Source organism: Corylus avellana, chromosome 7, assembly GCF_965113065.1.
Source record: "Corylus avellana chromosome 7, dhCorAvel1.hap1.2, whole genome shotgun sequence".
NCBI lineage: Eukaryota > Viridiplantae > Streptophyta > Magnoliopsida > Fagales > Betulaceae > Corylus > Corylus avellana.
This window is the reverse complement of record NC_142496.1, coordinates 12,032,180-12,056,110: the sequence shown is the minus strand read 5'-3', so window position 1 is coordinate 12,056,110 and position 23,931 is coordinate 12,032,180.

Sequence of the window (23,931 nt, the reverse complement as noted above, 5' to 3'; positions counted from 1 at the left end):
TCGGCCTAGGGTTTCGGTCCTGGCTGTGAAAAAATACAACGTCGTCCGATTTGCCCGAAAATTTACGAGGGTGCTGTGTGCATCGTGGCGGTCATGTCGGCGGGTCTCGAAGTGTAATACGAGTCGTTTCGGCCGGGATCGGGGCACTTGTTATTTTCACAAAAAGTTATCGTTCGTTAAAGAAAATGGGGGGGCAAACAAACTCGAATCACTTCGTGTCACCTGCCGATATGATTGCCTAGAAGTTCTGCACAAGCTCGTAAAATTTCGAGCGAAAAAATTTCCCTTCGCATCCGACCATTTTGTTCGGCCTAGGGTTTCGGTCCTGGTTGTGAAAAAATGAAACGTCCCGAAAATTTACGAGGGTGCTCTGTGCATCGTGGCGATCATGTCGGCGGGTCTCGAAGTGTAATTCGAGTCGTTTCGGCCGGGGTGGGGGCACTTGTTATTTTCACAAAAAGTTATCGTTCGTTAAAGAAAATGGGGGGGCAGACAAACTCGAATCACTTCGTGTCACCTGCCGATATGATTGCCTAGAAGTTCTGCACAAGCTCGTAAAATTTCGAGCGAAAAAATTTCCCTTCGCATCCGACCATTTTGTTCGGCCTAGGGTTTCGGTCCTGGTTGTGAAAAAATGAAACGTTCCGAAAATTTACGAGGGTGCTCTGTGCATCGTGGCGATCATGTCGGCGGGTCTCGAAGTGTAATTCGAGTCGTTTCGGCCGGGGTGGGGGCACTTGTTATTTTCACAAAAAGTTATCGTTCGTTAAAGAAAATGGGGGGGCAGACAAACTCGAATCACTTCGTGTCACCTGCCGATATGATTGCCTAGAAGTTCTGCACAAGCTCGTAAAATTTCGAGCGAAAAAATTTCCCTTCGCATCCGACCATTTTGTTCGGCCTAGGGTTTCGGTCCTGGTTGTGAAAAAATGAAACGTCCCGAAAATTTACAAGGGTGCTCTGTGCATCGTGGCGATCATGTCGGCGGGTCTCGAAGTGTAATTCGAGTCGTTTCGGCCGGGGTGGGGGCACTTGTTATTTTCACAAAAAGTTATCGTTCGTTAAAGAAAATGGGGGGGCAGACAAACTCGAATCACTTCGTGTCACCTGCCGATATGATTGCCTAGAAGTTCTGCACAAGCTCGTAAAATTTCGAGCGAAAAAATTTCCCTTCGCATCCGACCATTTTGTTCGGCCTAGGGTTTCGGTCCTGGTTGTGAAAAAATGAAACGTTCCGAAAATTTACGAGGGTGCTCTGTGCATCGTGGCGATCATGTCGGCGGGTCTCGAAGTGTAATTCGAGTCGTTTCGGCCGGGGTGGGGGCACTTGTTATTTTCAGAAAAAGTTATCGTTCGTTAAAGAAAATGGGGGGGCAGACAAACTCGAATCACTTCGTGTCACCTGCCGATATGATTGCCTAGAAGTTCTGCACAAGCTCGTAAAATTTCGAGCGAAAAAATTTCCCTTCGCATCCGACCATTTTGTTCGGCCTAGGGTTTCGGTCCTGGTTGTGAAAAAATGAAACGTTCCGAAAATTTACGAGGGTGCTCTGTGCATCGTGGCGATCATGTCGGCGGGTCTCGAAGTGTAATTCGAGTCGTTTTGGCCGGGATCGGGGCACTTGTTATTTTCCCAAAAAGTTATCGTTCGTTAAAGAAAATGGGGGGGCAAACGAACTCGAATCACTTCGTGTCACCTGCCGATATGATTGCCTAGAAGTTCTGCACAAGCTCGTAAAATTTCGAGCGAAAAAATTTCCCTTCGCATCCGACCATTTTGTTCGGCCTAGGGTTTCGATCCTGGTTGTGAAAAAATGAAACGTTCTGAAAATTTACGAGGGTGCTCTGTGCATCGTGGCGATCATGTCGGCGGGTCTCGAAGTGTAATTCGAGTCGTTTCGGCCGGCATCGGGGCACTTGTTATTTTCACAAAAAGTTATCGTTCGTTAAAGAAAATGGGGGAGCAAACAAACTCGAATCACTTCGTGTCACCTGCCGATATGATTGCCTAGAAGTTCTGCACAAGCTCGTAAAATTTCGAGCGAAAAAATTTCCCTTCGCATCCGACCATTTTGTTCGGCCTAGGGTTTCGGTCCTGGTTGTGAAAAAATGAAACGTTCTGAAAATTTACGAGGGTGCTCTGTGCATCGTGGCGATCATGTCGGCGGGTCTCGAAGTGTAATTCGAGTCGTTTCGGCCGGGTTCGGGGCACTTGTTATTTTCACAAAAAGTTATCGTTCGTTAAAGAAAATGGGGGAGCAAACGAACTTGAATCACTTCGTGTCACCTGCCGATATGATTGCCTTAAAGTTCCGCACATGCTCGTAAAATTTCGAGCGAAAAAATTTCACTTCGCATACGACCATTTTGTTCGGCCTAGGGTTTCGGTCCTAGTTGTGAAAAAATGAAACGTCCCGAAAATTTACGAGGGTGCTCTGTGCATCGTGGCGATCATGTCGGCGGGTCTCGAAGTGTAATTCGAGTCGTTTCGGCCGGGGTGGGGGCACTTGTTATTTTCACAAAAAGTTGTCGTTCGTTAAAGAAAATGGGGGGGCAGACAAACTCGAATCACTTCGTGTCACCTGCCGATATGATTGCCTAGAAGTTCTGCACAAGCTCGTAAAATTTCGAGCGAAAAAATTTCCCTTCGCATCCGACCATTTTGTTCGGCCTAGGGTTTCGGTCCTGGTTGTGAAAAAATGAAACGTTCCGAAAATTTACGAGGGTGCTCTGTGCATCGTGGCGATCATGTCGGCGGGTCTCGAAGTGTAATTCGAGTCGTTTTGGCCGGGATCGGGGCACTTGTTATTTTCACAAAAAGTTATCGTTCGTTAAAGAAAATGGGGGGGGCAAACGAACTCGAATCACTTCGTGTCACCTGCCGATATGATTGCCTAGAAGTTTTGCACAAGCTCATAAAATTTCGAGCGAAAAAATTTCCCTTCGCATCCGACCATTTTGTTCGGCCTAGGGTTTCGGTCCTGGTTGTGAAAAAATGAAACGTTCTGAAAATTTACGAGGGTGCTCTGTGCATCGTGGCGATCATGTCGGCGGGTCTCGAAGTGTAATTCGAGTCGTTTCGGCCGGGATCGGGGCACTTGTTATTTTCACAAAAAGTTATCGTTCGTTAAAGAAAATGGGGGAGCAAACAAACTCGAATCACTTCGTGTCACCTGCCGATATGATTGCCTAGAAGTTCTGCACAAGCTCGTAAAATTTCGAGCGAAAAAATTTCCCTTCGCATCCGACCATTTTGTTCGGCCTAGGGTTTCGGTCCTGGTTGTGAAAAAATGAAACGTTCTGAAAATTTACGAGGGTGCTCTGTGCATCGTGGCGATCATGTCGGCGGGTCTCGAAGTGTAATTCGAGTCGTTTCGGCCGGGATAGGGGCACTTGTTATTTTCACAAAAAGTTATCGTTAGTTAAAGAAAATGGGGGGCAAACGAACTCGAATCACTTCGTGTCACCTGCCGCTATGATTGCCTAGAAGTTCTGCACAAGCTCGTAAAATTTCGAGCGAAAAAATTTCCCTTCGCATCCGACCATTTTGTTCGGCCTAGGGTTTCGGTCCTGGTTGTGAAAAAATGAAACGTCCCGAAAATTTACGAGGGTGCTCTGTGCATCGTGGCGATCATGTCGGCGGGTCTCGAAGTGTAATTCGAGTCGTTTCGGCCGGGGTGGGGGCACGTGTTATTTTCACAAAAAGTTATCGTTCGTTAAAGAAAATGGGGGAGCAAACAAACTCGAATCACTTCGTGTCACCTGCCGATATGATTGCCTAGAAGTTCTGCACAAGCTCGTAAAATTTCGAGCGAAAAAATTTCCCTTCGCATCCGACCATTTTGTTCGGCCTAGGGTTTCGGTCCTGGTTGTGAAAAAATGAAACGTTCCGAAAATTTACGAGGGTGCTCTGTGCATCGTGGCGATCATGTCGGCGGGTCTCGAAGTGTAATTCGAGTCGTTTTGGCCGGGATCGGGGCACTTGTTATTTTCACAAAAAGTTATCGTTCGTTAAAGAAAATGGGGGGGCAAACGAACTCGAATCACTTCGTGTCACCTGCCGATATGATTGCCTAGAAGTTCTGCACAAGCTCGTAAAATTTCGAGCGAAAAAATTTCCCTTCGCATCCGACCATTTTGTTCGGCCTAGGGTTTCGGTCCTGGCTGTGAAAAAATACAACGTCGTCCGATTTGCCCGAAAATTTACGAGGGTGCTGTGTGCATCGTGGCGGTCATGTCGGCGGGTCTCGAAGTGTAATACGAGTCGTTTCGGCCGGGATCGGGGCACTTGTTATTTTCACAAAAAGTTATCGTTCGTTAAAGAAAATGGGGGGGCAAACAAACTCGAATCACTTCGTGTCACCTGCCGATATGATTGCCTAGAAGTTCTGCACAAGCTCGTAAAATTTCGAGCGAAAAAATTTCCCTTCGCATCCGACCATTTTGTTCGGCCTAGGGTTTCGGTCCTGGTTGTGAAAAAATGAAACGTCCCGAAAATTTACGAGGGTGCTCTGTGCATCGTGGCGATCATGTCGGCGGGTCTCGAAGTGTAATTCGAGTCGTTTCGGCCGGGGTGGGGGCACTTGTTATTTTCACAAAAAGTTATCGTTCGTTAAAGAAAATGGGGGGGCAGACAAACTCGAATCACTTCGTGTCACCTGCCGATATGATTGCCTAGAAGTTCTGCACAAGCTCGTAAAATTTCGAGCGAAAAAATTTCCCTTCGCATCCGACCATTTTGTTCGGCCTAGGGTTTCGGTCCTGGTTGTGAAAAAATGAAACGTTCCGAAAATTTACGAGGGTGCTCTGTGCATCGTGGCGATCATGTCGGCGGGTCTCGAAGTGTAATTCGAGTCGTTTCGGCCGGGGTGGGGGCACTTGTTATTTTCACAAAAAGTTATCGTTCGTTAAAGAAAATGGGGGGGCAGACAAACTCGAATCACTTCGTGTCACCTGCCGATATGATTGCCTAGAAGTTCTGCACAAGCTCGTAAAATTTCGAGCGAAAAAATTTCCCTTCGCATCCGACCATTTTGTTCGGCCTAGGGTTTCGGTCCTGGTTGTGAAAAAATGAAACGTCCCGAAAATTTACAAGGGTGCTCTGTGCATCGTGGCGATCATGTCGGCGGGTCTCGAAGTGTAATTCGAGTCGTTTCGGCCGGGGTGGGGGCACTTGTTATTTTCACAAAAAGTTATCGTTCGTTAAAGAAAATGGGGGGGCAGACAAACTCGAATCACTTCGTGTCACCTGCCGATATGATTGCCTAGAAGTTCTGCACAAGCTCGTAAAATTTCGAGCGAAAAAATTTCCCTTCGCATCCGACCATTTTGTTCGGCCTAGGGTTTCGGTCCTGGTTGTGAAAAAATGAAACGTTCCGAAAATTTACGAGGGTGCTCTGTGCATCGTGGCGATCATGTCGGCGGGTCTCGAAGTGTAATTCGAGTCGTTTCGGCCGGGGTGGGGGCACTTGTTATTTTCAGAAAAAGTTATCGTTCGTTAAAGAAAATGGGGGGGCAGACAAACTCGAATCACTTCGTGTCACCTGCCGATATGATTGCCTAGAAGTTCTGCACAAGCTCGTAAAATTTCGAGCGAAAAAATTTCCCTTCGCATCCGACCATTTTGTTCGGCCTAGGGTTTCGGTCCTGGTTGTGAAAAAATGAAACGTTCCGAAAATTTACGAGGGTGCTCTGTGCATCGTGGCGATCATGTCGGCGGGTCTCGAAGTGTAATTCGAGTCGTTTTGGCCGGGATCGGGGCACTTGTTATTTTCCCAAAAAGTTATCGTTCGTTAAAGAAAATGGGGGGGCAAACGAACTCGAATCACTTCGTGTCACCTGCCGATATGATTGCCTAGAAGTTCTGCACAAGCTCGTAAAATTTCGAGCGAAAAAATTTCCCTTCGCATCCGACCATTTTGTTCGGCCTAGGGTTTCGATCCTGGTTGTGAAAAAATGAAACGTTCTGAAAATTTACGAGGGTGCTCTGTGCATCGTGGCGATCATGTCGGCGGGTCTCGAAGTGTAATTCGAGTCGTTTCGGCCGGGATCGGGGCACTTGTTATTTTCACAAAAAGTTATCGTTCGTTAAAGAAAATGGGGGAGCAAACAAACTCGAATCACTTCGTGTCACCTGCCGATATGATTGCCTAGAAGTTCTGCACAAGCTCGTAAAATTTCGAGCGAAAAAATTTCCCTTCGCATCCGACCATTTTGTTCGGCCTAGGGTTTCGGTCCTGGTTGTGAAAAAATGAAACGTTCTGAAAATTTACGAGGGTGCTCTGTGCATCGTGGCGATCATGTCGGCGGGTCTCGAAGTGTAATTCGAGTCGTTTCGGCCGGGTTCGGGGCACTTGTTATTTTCACAAAAAGTTATCGTTCGTTAAAGAAAATGGGGGAGCAAACGAACTTGAATCACTTCGTGTCACCTGCCGATATGATTGCCTTAAAGTTCCGCACATGCTCGTAAAATTTCGAGCGAAAAAATTTCACTTCGCATACGACCATTTTGTTCGGCCTAGGGTTTCGGTCCTAGTTGTGAAAAAATGAAACGTCCCGAAAATTTACGAGGGTGCTCTGTGCATCGTGGCGATCATGTCGGCGGGTCTCGAAGTGTAATTCGAGTCGTTTCGGCCGGGGTGGGGGCACTTGTTATTTTCACAAAAAGTTGTCGTTCGTTAAAGAAAATGGGGGGGCAGACAAACTCGAATCACTTCGTGTCACCTGCCGATATGATTGCCTAGAAGTTCTGCACAAGCTCGTAAAATTTCGAGCGAAAAAATTTCCCTTCGCATCCGACCATTTTGTTCGGCCTAGGGTTTCGGTCCTGGTTGTGAAAAAATGAAACGTTCCGAAAATTTACGAGGGTGCTCTGTGCATCGTGGCGATCATGTCGGCGGGTCTCGAAGTGTAATTCGAGTCGTTTTGGCCGGGATCGGGGCACTTGTTATTTTCACAAAAAGTTATCGTTCGTTAAAGAAAATGGGGGGGGCAAACGAACTCGAATCACTTCGTGTCACCTGCCGATATGATTGCCTAGAAGTTTTGCACAAGCTCATAAAATTTCGAGCGAAAAAATTTCCCTTCGCATCCGACCATTTTGTTCGGCCTAGGGTTTCGGTCCTGGTTGTGAAAAAATGAAACGTTCTGAAAATTTACGAGGGTGCTCTGTGCATCGTGGCGATCATGTCGGCGGGTCTCGAAGTGTAATTCGAGTCGTTTCGGCCGGGATCGGGGCACTTGTTATTTTCACAAAAAGTTATCGTTCGTTAAAGAAAATGGGGGAGCAAACAAACTCGAATCACTTCGTGTCACCTGCCGATATGATTGCCTAGAAGTTCTGCACAAGCTCGTAAAATTTCGAGCGAAAAAATTTCCCTTCGCATCCGACCATTTTGTTCGGCCTAGGGTTTCGGTCCTGGTTGTGAAAAAATGAAACGTTCCGAAAATTTACGAGGGTGCTCTGTGCATCGTGGCGATCATGTCGGCGGGTCTCGAAGTGTAATTCGAGTCGTTTTGGCCGGGATCGGGGCACTTGTTATTTTCACAAAAAGTTATCGTTCGTTAAAGAAAATGGGGGGGCAAACGAACTCAAATCACTTCGTGTCACCTGCCGATATGATTGCCTAGAAGTTCTGCACAAGCTCGTAAAATTTCGAGCGAAAAAATTTCCCTTCGCATCCGACCATTTTGTTCGGCCTAGGGTTTCGGTCCTGGTTGTGAAAAAATACAACGTCGTCCGATTTGCCCGAAAATTTACGAGGGTGCTGTGTGCATCGTGGCGGTGATGTCGGCGGGTCTCGAAGTGTAATACGAGTCGTTTCGGCCGGGATCGGGGCACTTGTTATTTTCACAAAAAGTTATCGTTCGTTAAAGAAAATGGGGGGGCAAACAAACTCGAATCACTTCGTGTCACCTGCCGATATGATTGCCTAGAAGTTCTGCACAAGCTCGTAAAATTTCGAGCGAAAAAATTTCACTTCGCATCCGACCATTTTGTTCGGCCTATGGTTTCGGTCCTGGTTGTGAAAAAATGAAACGTCCCGAAAATTTACGAGGGTGCTCTGTGCATCGTGGCGATCATGTCGGCGGGTCTCGAAGTGTAATTCGAGTCGCTTCGGCCTGGATCGGGGCACTTGTTATTTTCACAAAAAGTTATCGTTCGTTAAAGAAAATGGGGGGGCAAACGAACTCGAATCACTTCGTGTCACCTGCCGATATGATTGCCTATAAGTTCTGCACAAGACCGTAAAATTTCGAACGAAAAAATTTCACTTCGCATCCGACCATTTTGTTCGGCCTATGGTTTCGGTCCTGGTTGTGAAAAAATGAAACGTCCCGAAAATTTACGAGGGTGCTCTGTGCATCGTGGCGATCATGTCGGCGGGTCTCGAAGTGTAATTCGAGTCGTTTTGGCCGGGATCGGGGCACTTGTTATTTTCACAAAAAGTTATCGTTCGTTAAAGAAAATGGGGGGGCAGACAAACTCGAATCACTTCGTGTCACCTGCCGATATGATTGCCTAGAAGTTCTGCACAAGCTCGTAAAATTTCGAGCGAAAAAATTTCCCTTCGCATCCGACCATTTTGTTCGGCCTAGGGTTTCGGTCCTGGTTGTGAAAAAATGAAACGTTCCGAAAATTTACGAGGGTGCTCTGTGCATCGTGGCGATCATGTCGGCGGGTCTCGAAGTGTAATTCGAGTCGTTTTGGCCGGGATTGGGGCACTTGTTATTTTCACAAAAAGTTATCGTTCGTTAAAGAAAATGGGGGGGCAAACGAACTCGAATCACTTCGTGTCACCTGCCGATATGATTGCCTAGAAGTTTTGCACAAGCTCGTAAAATTTCGAGCGAAAAAATTTCCCTTCGCATCCGACCATTTTGTTCGGCCTAGGGTTTCGGTCCTGGTTGTGAAAAAATGAAACGTTCTGAAAATTTACGAGGGTGCTCTGTGCATCGTGGCGATCATGTCGGCGGGTCTCGAAGTGTAATTCGAGTCCTTTCGGCCGGGATCGGGGCACTTGTTATTTTCACAAAAAGTTATCGTTCGTTAAAGAAAATGGGGGAGCAAACAAACTCGAATCACTTCGTGTCACCTGCCGATATGATTGCCTAGAAGTTCTGCACAAGCTCGTAAAATTTCGAGCGAAAAAATTTCCCTTCGCATCCGACCATTTTGTTCGGCCTAGGGTTTCGGTCCTGGTTGTGAAAAAATGAAACGTTCCGAAAATTTACGAGGGTGCTCTGTGCATCGTGGCGATCATGTCGGCGGGTCTCGAAGTGTAATTCGAGTCGTTTTGGCCGGGATCGGGGCACTTGTTATTTTCACAAAAAGTTATCGTTCGTTAAAGAAAATGGGGGGGCAAACGAACTCGAATCACTTCGTGTCACCTGCCGATATGATTGCCTAGAAGTTCTGCACAAGCTCGTAAAATTTCGAGCGAAAAAATTTCCCTTCGCATCCGACCATTTTGTTCGGCCTAGGGTTTCGGTCCTGGTTGTGAAAAAATGAAACGTCCCGAAAATTTACAAGGGTGCTCTGTGCATCGTGGCGATCATGTCGGCGGGTCTCGAAGTGTAATTCGAGTCGTTTCGGCCGGGGTGGGGGCACTTGTTATTTTCACAAAAAGTTATCGTTCGTTAAAGAAAATGGGGGGGCAGACAAACTCGAATCACTTCGTGTCACCTGCCGATATGATTGCCTAGAAGTTCTGCACAAGCTCGTAAAATTTCGAGCGAAAAAATTTCACTTCGCATCCGACCATTTTGTTCGGCCTATGGTTTCGGTCCTGGTTGTGAAAAAATGAAACGTCCCGAAAATTTACGAGGGTGCTCTGTGCATCGTGGCGATCATGTCGGCGGGTCTCGAAGTGTAATTCGAGTCGCTTCGGCCTGGATCGGGGCACTTGTTATTTTCACAAAAAGTTATCGTTCGTTAAAGAAAATGGGGGGCAAACGAACTCGAATCACTTCGTGTCACCTGCCGATATGATTGCCTATAAGTTCTGCACAAGACTGTAAAATTTCGAGCGAAAAAATTTCACTTCGCATCCGACCATTTTGTTCGGCCTAGGGTTTCGGTCCTGGTTGTGAAAAAATGAAACGTCCCGAAAATTTACGAGGGTGCTCTGTGCATCGTGGCGATCATGTCGACGGGTCTCGAAGTGTAATTCGAGTCGTTTCGGCCGGGTTCGGGGCACTTGTTATTTTCACAAAAAGTTATCGTTCGTTAAAGAAAATGGGGGGGCAAACGAACTTGAATCACTTCGTGTCACCTGCCGATATGATTGCCTTAAAGTTCCGCACATGCTCGTAAAATTTCGAGCGAAAAAATTTCACTTCGCATACGACCATTTTGTTCGGCCTAGGGTTTCGGTCCTAGTTGTGAAAAAATGAAACGTCCCGAAAATTTACGAGGGTGCTCTGTGCATCGTGGCGATCATGTCGACGGGTCTCGAAGTGTAATTCGAGTCGTTTCGGCCAGGATCGGGGCACTTGTTATTTTCACAAAAAGTTATCGTTCGTTAAAGAAAATGGGGGGGGGGGGGGGGCAAACGAACTCGAATCACTTCGTGTCACCTGCCGATATGATTGCCTAGAAGTTCTTCACAAGCTCGTAAAATTTCGAACGAAAAAATTTCACTTCGCATCCGACCATTTTGTTCGGCCTAGGGTTTCGGTCCTGGTTGTGAAAAAATGAAACGTCCCGAAAATTTACGAGGGTGCTCTGTGCATCGTGGCGATCATGTCGGCGGGTCTCGAAGTGTAATTCGAGTCGTTTCGGCCGGGTTCGTGGCACTTGTTATTTTCACAAAAAGTTATCGTTCGTTCAAGAAAATGGGGGGGCAAACGAACTGGAATCACTTCGTGTCACCTGCCGATATGATTGCCTTAAAGTTCCGCACATGCTCGTAAAATTTCGAGCGAAAAAATTTCACTTCGCATACGACCATTTTGTTCGGCCTAGGGTTTCGGTCCTAGTTGTGAAAAAATGAAACGTCCCGAAAATTTACGAGGGTGCTCTGTGCATCGTGGCGATCATGTCGACGGGTCTTGAAGTGTAATTCGAGTCGTTTCGGCCAGGATCGGGGCACTTGTTATTTTCACAAAAAGTTATCGTTCGTTAAAGAAAATGGGGGGGGGGCAAACGAACTCGAATCACTTCGTGTCACCTGCCGATATGATTGCCTAGAAGTTCTGCACAAGCTCGTAAAATTTCGAACGAAAAAATTTCACTTCGCATCCGACCATTTTGTTCGGCCTAGGGTTTCGGTCCTGGTTGTGAAAAAATGAAACGTCCCGAAAATTTACGAGGGTGCTCTGTGCATCGTGGCGATCATGTCGGCGGGTCTCGAAGTGTAATTCGAGTCGTTTCGGCCGGGTTCGGGGCACTTGTTATTTTCACAAAAAGTTATCGTTCGTTCAAGAAAATGGGGGGGCAAACGAACTTGAATCACTTCGTGTCACCTGCCGATATGATTGCCTAAAAGTTCCGCACATGCTCGTAAAATTTCGAGCGAAAAAATTTCACTTCGCATACGACCATTTTGTTCGCCCTAGGGTTTCGGTCCTAGTTGTGAAAAAATGAAACGTTCCGAAAATTTACGAGGGTGCTCTGTGCATCGTGGCGATCATGTCAACGGGTCTCGAAGTGTAATTCGAGTCGTTTCGGCCGGGATCGGGGCACTTGTTATTTTCACAAAAAGTTATCGTTCGTTAAAGAAAATGGGGGGGCAAACGAACTCGAATCACTTCGTGTCACCTGCCGATATGATTGCCTAGAAGTTCTGCACAAGCTCGTAAAATTTCGAGAGAAAAAATTTCCCTTCGCATCCGACCATTTTGTTCGGCCTAGGGTTTCGGTCCTGGTTGTGAAAAAATGAAACGTCCCGAAAATTTACGAGGGTGCTCTGTGCATAGTGGCGATCATTTCGGCGGGTCTCGAAGTGTAATTCGAGTCGTTTCGGCCTGGATCGGGGCACTTGTTATTTTCACAAAAAGTTATCGTTCCTTAGAGAAAATGGGGGGGCAAACGAACTCGAATCACTTCGTGTCACCTGCCGATATGATTGCCTAGAAGTTCTGCACAAGCTCGTAAAATTTCGAGCGAAAAAATTTCACTTCGCATCCGACCATTTTGTTCGGCCTAGGGTTTCGGTCCTGGTTGTGAAAAAATGAAACGTCCTGAAAATTTACGAGGCTGCTCTGTGCATCGTGGCGATCATGTCGGCGGGTCTCGAAGTGTAATTCGAGTCGTTTGGGCCGGGTTCGGGGCACTTGTTATTTTCACAAAAAGTTATCGTTCGTTAAAGAAAATGGGGGGGCAAACGAACTCGAATCACTTCGTGTCACCTGCCGATATGATTGCCTAGAAGTTCTGCACAAGCTCGTAAAATTTCGAGCGAAAAAATTTCACTTCGCATCCGACCATTTTGTTCGGCCTAGGGTTTCGGTCCTGGTTGTGAAAAAATGAAACGTCCTGAAAATTTACGAGGCTGCTCTGTGCATCGTGGCGATCATGTCGGCGGGTCTCGAAGTGTAATTCGAGTCGTTTGGGCCGGGTTCGGGGCACTTGTTATTTTCACAAAAAGTTATCGTTCGTTAAAGAAAATTGGGGGGCAAACGAACTCGAATCACTTCGTGTCACCTGCCGATATGATTTCCTAGAAGTTCTGCACAAGCTCGTAAAATTTCGAGCGAAAAAATTTCACTTCGCATCCGACCATTTTGTTCGGCCTACGGTTTCGGTCCTGATTGTGAAAAAATGAAACGTCCCGAAAATTTACGAGGGTGCTCTGTGCATCGTGGCGATCATGTCGGCGGGTCTCGAAGTGTAATTCGAGTCGTTTCGGCCGGGTTCGGGGCACTTGTTATTTTCACAAAAAGTTATCGTTCCTTAGAGAAAATGGGGGGGCAAACGAACTCGAATCACTTCGTGTCACCTGCCGATATGATTGCCTAGAAGTTCTGCACAAGCTCGTAAAATTTCGAGCGAAAAAATTTCACTTCGCATCCGACCATTTTGTTCGGCCTAGGGTTTCGGTCCTGGTTGTGAAAAAATGAAACGTCCTGAAAATTTACGAGGCTGCTCTGTGCATCGTGGCGATCATGTCGGCGGGTCTCGAAGTGTAATTCGAGTCGTTTGGGCCGGGTTCGGGGCACTTGTTATTTTCACAAAAAGTTATCGTTCGTTAAAGAAAATTGGGGGGCAAACGAACTCGAATCACTTCGTGTCACCTGCCGATATGATTTCCTAGAAGTTCTGCACAAGCTCGTAAAATTTCGAGCGAAAAAATTTCACTTCGCATCCGACCATTTTGTTCGGCCTACGGTTTCGGTCCTGGTTGTGAAAAAATGAAACGTCCCGAAAATTTACGAGGGTGCTCTTTGCATTGTGGCGATCATGTCGGCGGGTCTCGACGTGTAATTCGAGTCGTTTCGGCCGGAATCGGGGCACTTGTTATTTTCACAAAAAGTTATCTTTCGTTAAAGAAAATGGGGGGGCAAACGAACTGGAATCACTTCGTGTCACCTGCCAATATGATTTCCTAGAAGTTCTGCACAAGCTCGTAAAATTTCGAGCGAAAAAATTTCACTTCGCATCCGACCATTTTGTTCGGCCTAGGGTTTCGGTCCTGGTTGTGAAAAAATGAAACGTCCCGAAAATTTACGAGGGTGCTCTGTGCATCGTGGCGATCATGTCGGCGGTCTCGAATTGTAATTCGAGTCGTTTCGGCCGGGTTCGGGGCACTTGTTATTTTCACAAAAAGTTATCGTTCGTTAAAGAAAATGGGGGGGCAAACGAACTCGAATCACTTCGTGTCACCTGCCGATATGATTGCCTAGAAGTTCTGCACAAGCTCGTAAAATTTCGAGCGAAAAAATTTCACTTCGCATCCGACCATTTTGTTCGGCCTAGGGTTTCGGTCCTGGTTGTGAAAAAATGAAACGTCCCGAAAATTTACGAGGGTGCTCTGTGCATCGTGGCGATCATGTCGGCGGTCTCGAAGTGTAATTCGAGTCGTTTCGGCCGGGTTCGGGGCACTTGTTATTTTCACAAAAAGTTATCGTTCGTTAAAGAAAATGGGGGGGCAAACGAACTCGAATCACTTCGTGTCACCTGCCGATATGATTGCCTAGAAGTTCTGCACAAGCTCGTAAAATTTCGAGCGAAAAAATTTCACTTCGCATCCGACCATTTTGTTCGGCCTAGGGTTTCGGTCCTGGTTGTGAAAAAATGAAACGTCCCGAAAATTTACGAGGGTGCTCTTTGCATTGTGGCGATCATGTCGGCGGGTCTCGACGTGTAATTCGAGTCGTTTCGGCCGGGATCGGGGCACTTGTTATTTTCACAAAAAGTTATCGTTCGTTAAAGAAAATGGGGGGGCAAACGAACTGGAATCACTTCATGTCACCTGCCGATATGATTGCCTAGAAGTTCCGCACATGCTCGTAAAATTTCGAGCGAAAAAATTTCACTTCGCATCCGACCATTTTGTTCGGCCTAGGGTTTCGGTCCTGGTTGTGAAAAAATACAACGTCGTCCGATTTGCCAGTAAATTTACGAGGGTGCTCTGTGCATCGTGGCGATCGTGTCGGCGGGTCTCGAAGTGTAATTCGAGTCGTTTCGGCCCGGATCGTGGAACTTGTTATTTTCACAAAAAGTTATCGTTCGTTAAAGAAAATGGTGGGGGGCAAACGAACTCGAATCACTTCGTGTCACCTGCCGATATGATTGCCTAGAAGTTCTGCACAAGCTCGTAAAATTTCGAGCGAAAAAATTTCACTTCGCATCCGACCATTTTGTTCGGCCTAGGGTTTCGGTCCTGGTTGTGAAAAAATGAAACGTCCCGAAAATTTACGAGGGTGCTCTGTGCATCGTGGCGATCATGTCGGCGGGTCTCGAAGTGTAATTCGAGTCGTTTCGGCCGGGTTCGGGGCACTTGTTATTTTCACAAAAAGTTATCGTTCGTTAAAGAAAATGGGGGGGCAAACGAACTCCAATCACTTCGTGTCACCTGCCAATATGATTTCATAGAAGTTCTGCACAAGCTCGTAAAATTTCGAGCGAAAAAATTTCACTTCGCATCCGACCATTTTGTTCGGCCTAGGGTTCCGGTCCTGGTTGTTAAAAAATGAAACGTCCCGAAAATTTACGACGGTGCTCTGTGCATCGTGGCGATCATGTCGGCGGGTCTCGAAGTGTAATTCGAGTCGTTTCGGCCGGGTTCGGGGCACTTGTTATTTTCACAAAAAGTTATCGTTCCTTAGAGAAAATGGGGGGGCAAACGAACTCGAATCACTTCGTGTCACCTGCCGATATGATTGCCTAGAAGTTCTGCACAAGCTCGTAAAATTTCGAGCGAAAAAATTTCACTTCGCATCCGACCATTTTGTTCGGCCTAGGGTTTCGGTCCTGGTTGTGAAAAAATGAAACGTCCTGAAAATTTACGAGGCTGCTCTGTGCATCGTGGCGATCATGTCGGCGGGTCTCGAAGTGTAATTCGAGTCGTTTGGGCCGGGTTCGGGGCACTTGTTATTTTCACAAAAAGTTATCGTTCGTTAAAGAAAATGGGGGGGCAAACGAACTCGAATCACTTCGTGTCACCTGCCGATATGATTGCCTAGAAGTTCTGCACAAGCTCGTAAAATTTCGAGCGAAAAAATTTCACTTCGCATCCGACCATTTTGTTCGGCCTAGGGTTTCGGTCCTGGTTGTGAAAAAATGAAACGTCCCGAAAATTTACGAGGGTGCTCTGTGCATCGTGGCGATCATGTCGGCGGTCTCGAAGTGTAATTCGAGTCGTTTCGGCCGGGTTCGGGGCACTTGTTATTTTCACAAAAAGTTATCGTTCGTTAAAGAAAATGGGGGGGCAAACGAACTCGAATCACTTCGTGTCACCTGCCGATATGATTGCCTAGAAGTTCTGCACAAGCTCGTAAAATTTCGAGCGAAAAAATTTCACTTCGCATCCGACCATTTTGTTCGGCCTAGGGTTTCGGTCCTGGTTGTGAAAAAATGAAACGTCCCGAAAATTTACGAGGGTGCTCTGTGCATCGTGGCGATCATGTCGGCGGGTCTCGACGTGTAATTCGAGTCGTTTCGGCCGGGATCGGGGCACTTGTTATTTTCACAAAAAGTTATCGTTCGTTAAAGAAAATGGGGGGGCAAACGAACTCGAATCACTTCGTGTCACCTGCCGATATGATTGCCTAGAAGTTCTGCACAAGCTCGTAAAATTTCGAGCGAAAAAATTTCACTTCGCATCCGACCATTTTGTTCGGCCTAGGGTTTCGGTCCTGGTTGTGAAAAAATGAAACGTCCCGAAAATTTACGAGGGTGCTCTGTGCATCGTGGCGATCATGTCGGCGGTCTCGAAGTGTAATTCGAGTCGTTTCGGCCGGGTTCGGGGCACTTGTTATTTTCACAAAAAGTTATCGTTCGTTAAAGAAAATGGGGGGGCAAACGAACTCGAATCACTTCGTGTCACCTGCCGATATGATTGCCTAGAAGTTCTGCACAAGCTCGTAAAATTTCGAGCGAAAAAATTTCACTTCGCATCCGACCATTTTGTTCGGCCTAGGGTTTCGGTCCTGGTTGTGAAAAAATGAAACGTCCCGAAAATTTACGAGGGTGCTCTTTGCATTGTGGCGATCATGTCGGCGGGTCTCGACGTGTAATTCGAGTCGTTTCGGCCGGGATCCGGGCACTTGTTATTTTCACAAAAAGTTATCGTTCGTTAAAGAAAATGGGGGGGCAAACGAACTGGAATCACTTCATGTCACCTGCCGATATGATTGCCTAGAAGTTCCGCACATGCTCGTAAAATTTCGAGCGAAAAAATTTCACTTCGCATCCGACCATTTTGTTCGGCCTAGGGTTTCGGTCCTGGTTGTGAAAAAATACAACGTCGTCCGATTTGCCAGTAAATTTACGAGGGTGCTCTGTGCATCGTGGCGATCGTGTCGGCGGGTCTCGAAGTGTAATTCGAGTCGTTTCGGCCCGGATCGTGGAACTTGTTATTTTCACAAAAAGTTATCGTTCGTTAAAGAAAATGGTGGGGGGCAAACGAACTCGAATCACTTCGTGTCACCTGCCGATATGATTGCCTAGAAGTTCTGCACAAGCTCGTAAAATTTCGAGCGAAAAAATTTCACTTCGCATCCGACCATTTTGTTCGGCCTAGGGTTTCGGTCCTGGTTGTGAAAAAATGAAACGTCCCGAAAATTTACGAGGGTGCTCTGTGCATCGTGGCGATCATGTCGGCGGGTCTCGAAGTGTAATTCGAGTCGTTTCGGCCGGGTTCGGGGCACTTGTTATTTTCACAAAAAGTTATCGTTCGTTAAAGAAAATGGGGGGGCAAACGAACTCCAATCACTTCGTGTCACCTGCCAATATGATTTCATAGAAGTTCTGCACAAGCTCGTAAAATTTCGAGCGAAAAAATTTCACTTCGCATCCGACCATTTTGTTCGGCCTAGGGTTCCGGTCCTGGTTGTTAAAAAATGAAACGTCCCGAAAATTTACGACGGTGCTCTGTGCATCGTGGCGATCATGTCGGCGGGTCTCGAAGTGTAATTCGAGTCGTTTCGGCCGGGTTCGGGGCACTTGTTATTTTCACAAAAAGTTATCGTTCCTTAGAGAAAATGGGGGGGCAAACGAACTCGAATCACTTCGTGTCACCTGCCGATATGATTGCCTAGAAGTTCTGCACAAGCTCGTAAAATTTCGAGCGAAAAAATTTCACTTCGCATCCGACCATTTTGTTCGGCCTAGGGTTTCGGTCCTGGTTGTGAAAAAATGAAACGTCCTGAAAATTTACGAGGCTGCTCTGTGCATCGTGGCGATCATGTCGGCGGGTCTCGAAGTGTAATTCGAGTCGTTTGGGCCGGGTTCGGGGCACTTGTTATTTTCACAAAAAGTTATCGTTCGTTAAAGAAAATGGGGGGGCAAACGAACTCGAATCACTTCGTGTCACCTGCCGATATGATTGCCTAGAAGTTCTGCACAAGCTCGTAAAATTTCGAGCGAAAAAATTTCACTTCGCATCCGACCATTTTGTTCGGCCTAGGGTTTCGGTCCTGGTTGTGAAAAAATGAAACGTCCCGAAAATTTACGAGGGTGCTCTGTGCATCGTGGCGATCATGTCGGCGGTCTCGAAGTGTAATTCGAGTCGTTTCGGCCGGGTTCGGGGCACTTGTTATTTTCACAAAAAGTTATCGTTCGTTAAAGAAAATGGGGGGGCAAACGAACTCGAATCACTTCGTGTCACCTGCCGATATGATTGCCTAGAAGTTCTGCACAAGCTCGTAAAATTTCGAGCGAAAAAATTTCACTTCGCATCCGACCATTTTGTTCGGCCTAGGGTTTCGGTCCTGGTTGTGAAAAAATGAAACGTCCCGAAAATTTACGAGGGTGCTCTGTGCATCGTGGCGATCATGTCGGCGGGTCTCGACGTGTAATTCGAGTCGTTTCGGCCGGGATCGGGGCACTTGTTATTTTCACAAAAAGTTATCGTTCGTTAAAGAAAATGGGGGGGCAAACGAACTCGAATCACTTCGTGTCACCTGCCGATATGATTGCCTAGAAGTTCTGCACAAGCTCGTAAAATTTCGAGCGAAAAAATTTCACTTCGCATCCGACCATTTTGTTCGGCCTAGGGTTTCGGTCCTGGTTGTGAAAAAATGAAACGTCCCGAAAATTTACGAGGGTGCTCTGTGCATCGTGGCGATCATGTCGGCGGTCTCGAAGTGTAATTCGAGTCGTTTCGGCCGGGTTCGGGGCACTTGTTATTTTCACAAAAAGTTATCGTTCGTTAAAGAAAATGGGGGGGCAAACGAACTCGAATCACTTCGTGTCACCTGCCGATATGATTGCCTAGAAGTTCTGCACAAGCTCGTAAAATTTCGAGCGAAAAAATTTCACTTCGCATCCGACCATTTTGTTCGGCCTAGGGTTTCGGTCCTGGTTGTGAAAAAATGAAACGTCCCGAAAATTTACGAGGGTGCTCTTTGCATTGTGGCGATCATGTCGGCGGGTCTCGACGTGTAATTCGAGTCGTTTCGGCCGGGATCCGGGCACTTGTTATTTTCACAAAAAGTTATCGTTCGTTAAAGAAAATGGGGGGGCAAACGAACTGGAATCACTTCATGTCACCTGCCGATATGATTGCCTAGAAGTTCCGCACATGCTCGTAAAATTTCGAGCGAAAAAATTTCACTTCGCATACGACCATTTTGTTCGGCCTAGGGTTTCGGTCCTGGTTGTGAAAAAATACAACGTCGTCCGATTTGCCAGTAAATTTACGAGGGTGCTCTGTGCATCGTGGCGATCGTGTCGGCGGGTCTCGAAGTGTAATTCGAGTCGTTTCGGCCCGGATCGTGGAACTTGTTATTTTCACAAAAAGTTATCGTTCGTTAAAGAAAATGGTGGGGGGCAAACGAACTCGAATCACTTCGTGTCACCTGCCGATATGATTGCCTAGAAGTTCTGCACAAGCTCGTAAAATTTCGAGCGAAAAAATTTCACTTCGCATCCGACCATTTTGTTCGGCCTAGGGTTTCGGTCCTGGTTGTGAAAAAATGAAACGTCCCGAAAATTTACGAGGGTGCTCTGTGCATCGTGGCGATCATGTCGGCGGGTCTCGAAGTGTAATTCGAGTCGTTTCGGCCGGGTTCGGGGCACTTGTTATTTTCACAAAAAGTTATCGTTCGTTAAAGAAAATGGGGGGGCAAACGAACTCCAATCACTTCGTGTCACCTGCCAATATGATTTCATAGAAGTTCTGCACAAGCTCGTAAAATTTCGAGCGAAAAAATTTCACTTCGCATCCGACCATTTTGTTCGGCCTAGGGTTCCGGTCCTGGTTGTTAAAAAATGAAACGTCCCGAAAATTTACGACGGTGCTCTGTGCATCGTGGCGATCATGTCGGCGGGTCTCGAAGTGTAATTCGAGTCGTTTCGGCCGGGTTCGGGGCACTTGTTATTTTCACAAAAAGTTATCGTTCCTTAGAGAAAATGGGGGGGCAAACGAACTCGAATCACTTCGTGTCACCTGCCGATATGATTGCCTAGAAGTTCTGCACAAGCTCGTAAAATTTCGAGCGAAAAAATTTCACTTCGCATCCGACCATTTTGTTCGGCCTAGGGTTTCGGTCCTGGTTGTGAAAAAATGAAACGTCCTGAAAATTTACGAGGCTGCTCTGTGCATCGTGGCGATCATGTCGGCGGGTCTCGAAGTGTAATTCGAGTCGTTTGGGCCGGGTTCGGGGCACTTGTTATTTTCACAAAAAGTTATCGTTCGTTAAAGAAAATGGGGGGGCAAACGAACTCGAATCACTTCGTGTCACCTGCCGATATGATTGCCTAGAAGTTCTGCACAAGCTCGTAAAATTTCGAGCGAAAAAATTTCACTTCGCATCCGACCATTTTGTTCGGCCTAGGGTTTCGGTCCTGGTTGTGAAAAAATGAAACGTCCCGAAAATTTACGAGGGTGCTCTGTGCATCGTGGCGATCATGTCGGCGGTCTCGAAGTGTAATTCGAGTCGTTTCGGCCGGGTTCGGGGCACTTGTTATTTTCACAAAAAGTTATCGTTCGTTAAAGAAAATGGGGGGGCAAACGAACTCGAATCACTTCGTGTCACCTGCCGATATGATTGCCTAGAAGTTCTGCACAAGCTCGTAAAATTTCGAGCGAAAAAATTTCACTTCGCATCCGACCATTTTGTTCGGCCTAGGGTTTCGGTCCTGGTTGTGAAAAAATGAAACGTCCCGAAAATTTACGAGGGTGCTCTGTGCATCGTGGCGATCATGTCGGCGGGTCTCGACGTGTAATTCGAGTCGTTTCGGCCGGGATCGGGGCACTTGTTATTTTCACAAAAAGTTATCGTTCGTTAAAGAAAATGGGGGGGCAAACGAACTCGAATCACTTCGTGTCACCTGCCGATATGATTGCCTAGAAGTTCTGCACAAGCTCGTAAAATTTCGAGCGAAAAAATTTCACTTCGCATCCGACCATTTTGTTCGGCCTAGGGTTTCGGTCCTGGTTGTGAAAAAATGAAACGTCCCGAAAATTTACGAGGGTGCTCTGTGCATCGTGGCGATCATGTCGGCGGTCTCGAAGTGTAATTCGAGTCGTTTCGGCCGGGTTCGGGGCACTTGTTATTTTCACAAAAAGTTATCGTTCGTTAAAGAAAATGGGGGGGCAAACGAACTCGAATCACTTCGTGTCACCTGCCGATATGATTGCCTAGAAGTTCTGCACAAGCTCGTAAAATTTCGAGCGAAAAAATTTCACTTCGCATCCGACCATTTTGTTCGGCCTAGGGTTTCGGTCCTGGTTGTGAAAAAATGAAACGTCCCGAAAATTTACGAGGGTGCTCTTTGCATTGTGGCGATCATGTCGGCGGGTCTCGACGTGTAATTCGAGTCGTTTCGGCCGGGATCCGGGCACTTGTTATTTTCACAAAAAGTTATCGTTCGTTAAAGAAAATGGGGGGGCAAACGAACTGGAATCACTTCATGTCACCTGCCGATATGATTGCCTAGAAGTTCCGCACATGCTCGTAAAATTTCGAGCGAAAAAATTTCACTTCGCATCCGACCATTTTGTTCGGCCTAGGGTTTCGGTCCTGGTTGTGAAAAAATACAACGTCGTCCGATTTGCCAGTAAATTTACGAGGGTGCTCTGTGCATCGTGGCGATCGTGTCGGCGGGTCTCGAAGTGTAATTCGAGTCGTTTCGGCCCGGATCGTGGAACTTGTTATTTTCACAAAAAGTTATCGTTCGTTAAAGAAAATGGTGGGGGGCAAACGAACTCGAATCACTTCGTGTCACCTGCCGATATGATTGCCTAGAAGTTCTGCACAAGCTCGTAAAATTTCGAGCGAAAAAATTTCACTTCGCATCCGACCATTTTGTTCGGCCTAGGGTTTCGGTCCTGGTTGTGAAAAAATGAAACGTCCCGAAAATTTACGAGGGTGCTCTGTGCATCGTGGCGATCATGTCGGCGGGTCTCGAAGTGTAATTCGAGTCGTTTCGGCCGGGTTCGGGGCACTTGTTATTTTCACAAAAAGTTATCGTTCGTTAAAGAAAATGGGGGGGCAAACGAACTCCAATCACTTCGTGTCACCTGCCAATATGATTTCATAGAAGTTCTGCACAAGCTCGTAAAATTTCGAGCGAAAAAATTTCACTTCGCATCCGACCATTTTGTTCGGCCTAGGGTTCCGGTCCTGGTTGTTAAAAAATGAAACGTCCCGAAAATTTACGAGGGTGCTCTGTGCATCGTGGCGATCATGTCGGCGGGTCTCGAAGTGTAATTCGAGTCGTTTCGGCCGGGATCGGGGCATTTGTTATTTTCACAAAAAGTTATCGTTCGTTAAAGAAAATGAGGGGGCAATCGAACTCGAATCACTTCGTGTCACCTGCCGATATGATTGCCTAGAAGTTCTGCACAAGCTCGTAAAATTTTGAGCGAAAAAATTTCACTTCGCATCCGACCATTTTGTTCGGCCTAGGGTTTCGGTCCTGGTTGTGAAAAAATGAAACGTCCTGAAAATTTACGAGGCTGCTCTGTGCATCGTGGCGATCATGTCGGCGGGTCTCGAAGTGTAATTCGAGTCGTTTGGGCCGGGTTCGGGGCACTTGTTATTTTCACAAAAAGTTATCGTTCGTTAAAGAAAATGGGGGGGCAAACGAACTCGAATCACTTCGTGTCACCTGCCGATATGATTGCCTAGAAGTTCTGCACTAGCTCGTAAAATTTCGAGCGAAAAAATTTCACTTCGCATCCGACCATTTTGTTCGGCCTAGGGTTTCGGTCCTGGTTGTGAAAAAATGAAACGTCCCGAAAATTTACGAGGGTGCTCTGTGCATCGTGGCGATCATGTCGGCGGTCTCGAAGTGTAATTCGAGTCGTTTCGGCCGGGTTCGGGGCACTTGTTATTTTCACAAAAAGTTATCGTTCGTTAAAGAAAATGGGGGGGCAAACGAACTCGAATCACTTCGTGTCACCTGCCGATATGATTGCCTAGAAGTTCTGCACAAGCTCGTAAAATTTCGAGCGAAAAAATTTCACTTCGCATCCGACCATTTTGTTCGGCCTAGGGTTTCGGTCCTGGTTGTGAAAAAATGAAACGTCCCGAAAATTTACGAGGGTGCTCTTTGCATTGTGGCGATCATGTCGGCGGGTCTCGACGTGTAATTCGAGTCGTTTCGGCCGGGATCGGGGCACTTGTTATTTTCACAAAAAGTTATCGTTCGTTAAAGAAAATGGGGGGGCAAACGAACTGGAATCACTTCATGTCACCTGCCGATATGATTGCCTAGAAGTTCCGCACATGCTCGTAAAATTTCGAGCGAAAAAATTTCACTTCGCATCCGACCATTTTGTTCGGCCTAGGGTTTCGGTCCTGGTTGTGAAAAAATACAACGTCGTCCGATTTGCCAGTAAATTTACGAGGGTGCTCTGTGCATCGTGGCGATCATGTCGGCGGGTCTCGAAGTGTAATTCGAGTCGTTTCGGCCGGGTTTGGGGCACTTGTTATTTTCACAAAAAGTTATCGTTCGTTAAAGAAAATGGGGGGGCAAACGAACTCGAATCACTTCGTGTCACCTGCCGATATGATTGCCTAGAAGTTCTGCACAAGCTCGTAAAATTTCGAGCGAAAAAATTTCACTTCGCATCCGACCATTTTGTTCGGCCTAGGGTTTCGGTCCTGGTTGTGAAAAAATGAAACGTCCCGAAAATTTACGAGGGTGCTCTGTGCATCGTGGCGATCATGTCGGCGGGTCTCGAAGTGTAATTCGAGTCGTTTCGGCCGGGATCGGGGCACTTGTTATTTTCACAAAAAGTTATCGTTCGTTAAAGAAAATGGGGGGGCAAACGAACTCGAATCACTTCGTGTCACCTGCCGATATGATTGCCTAGA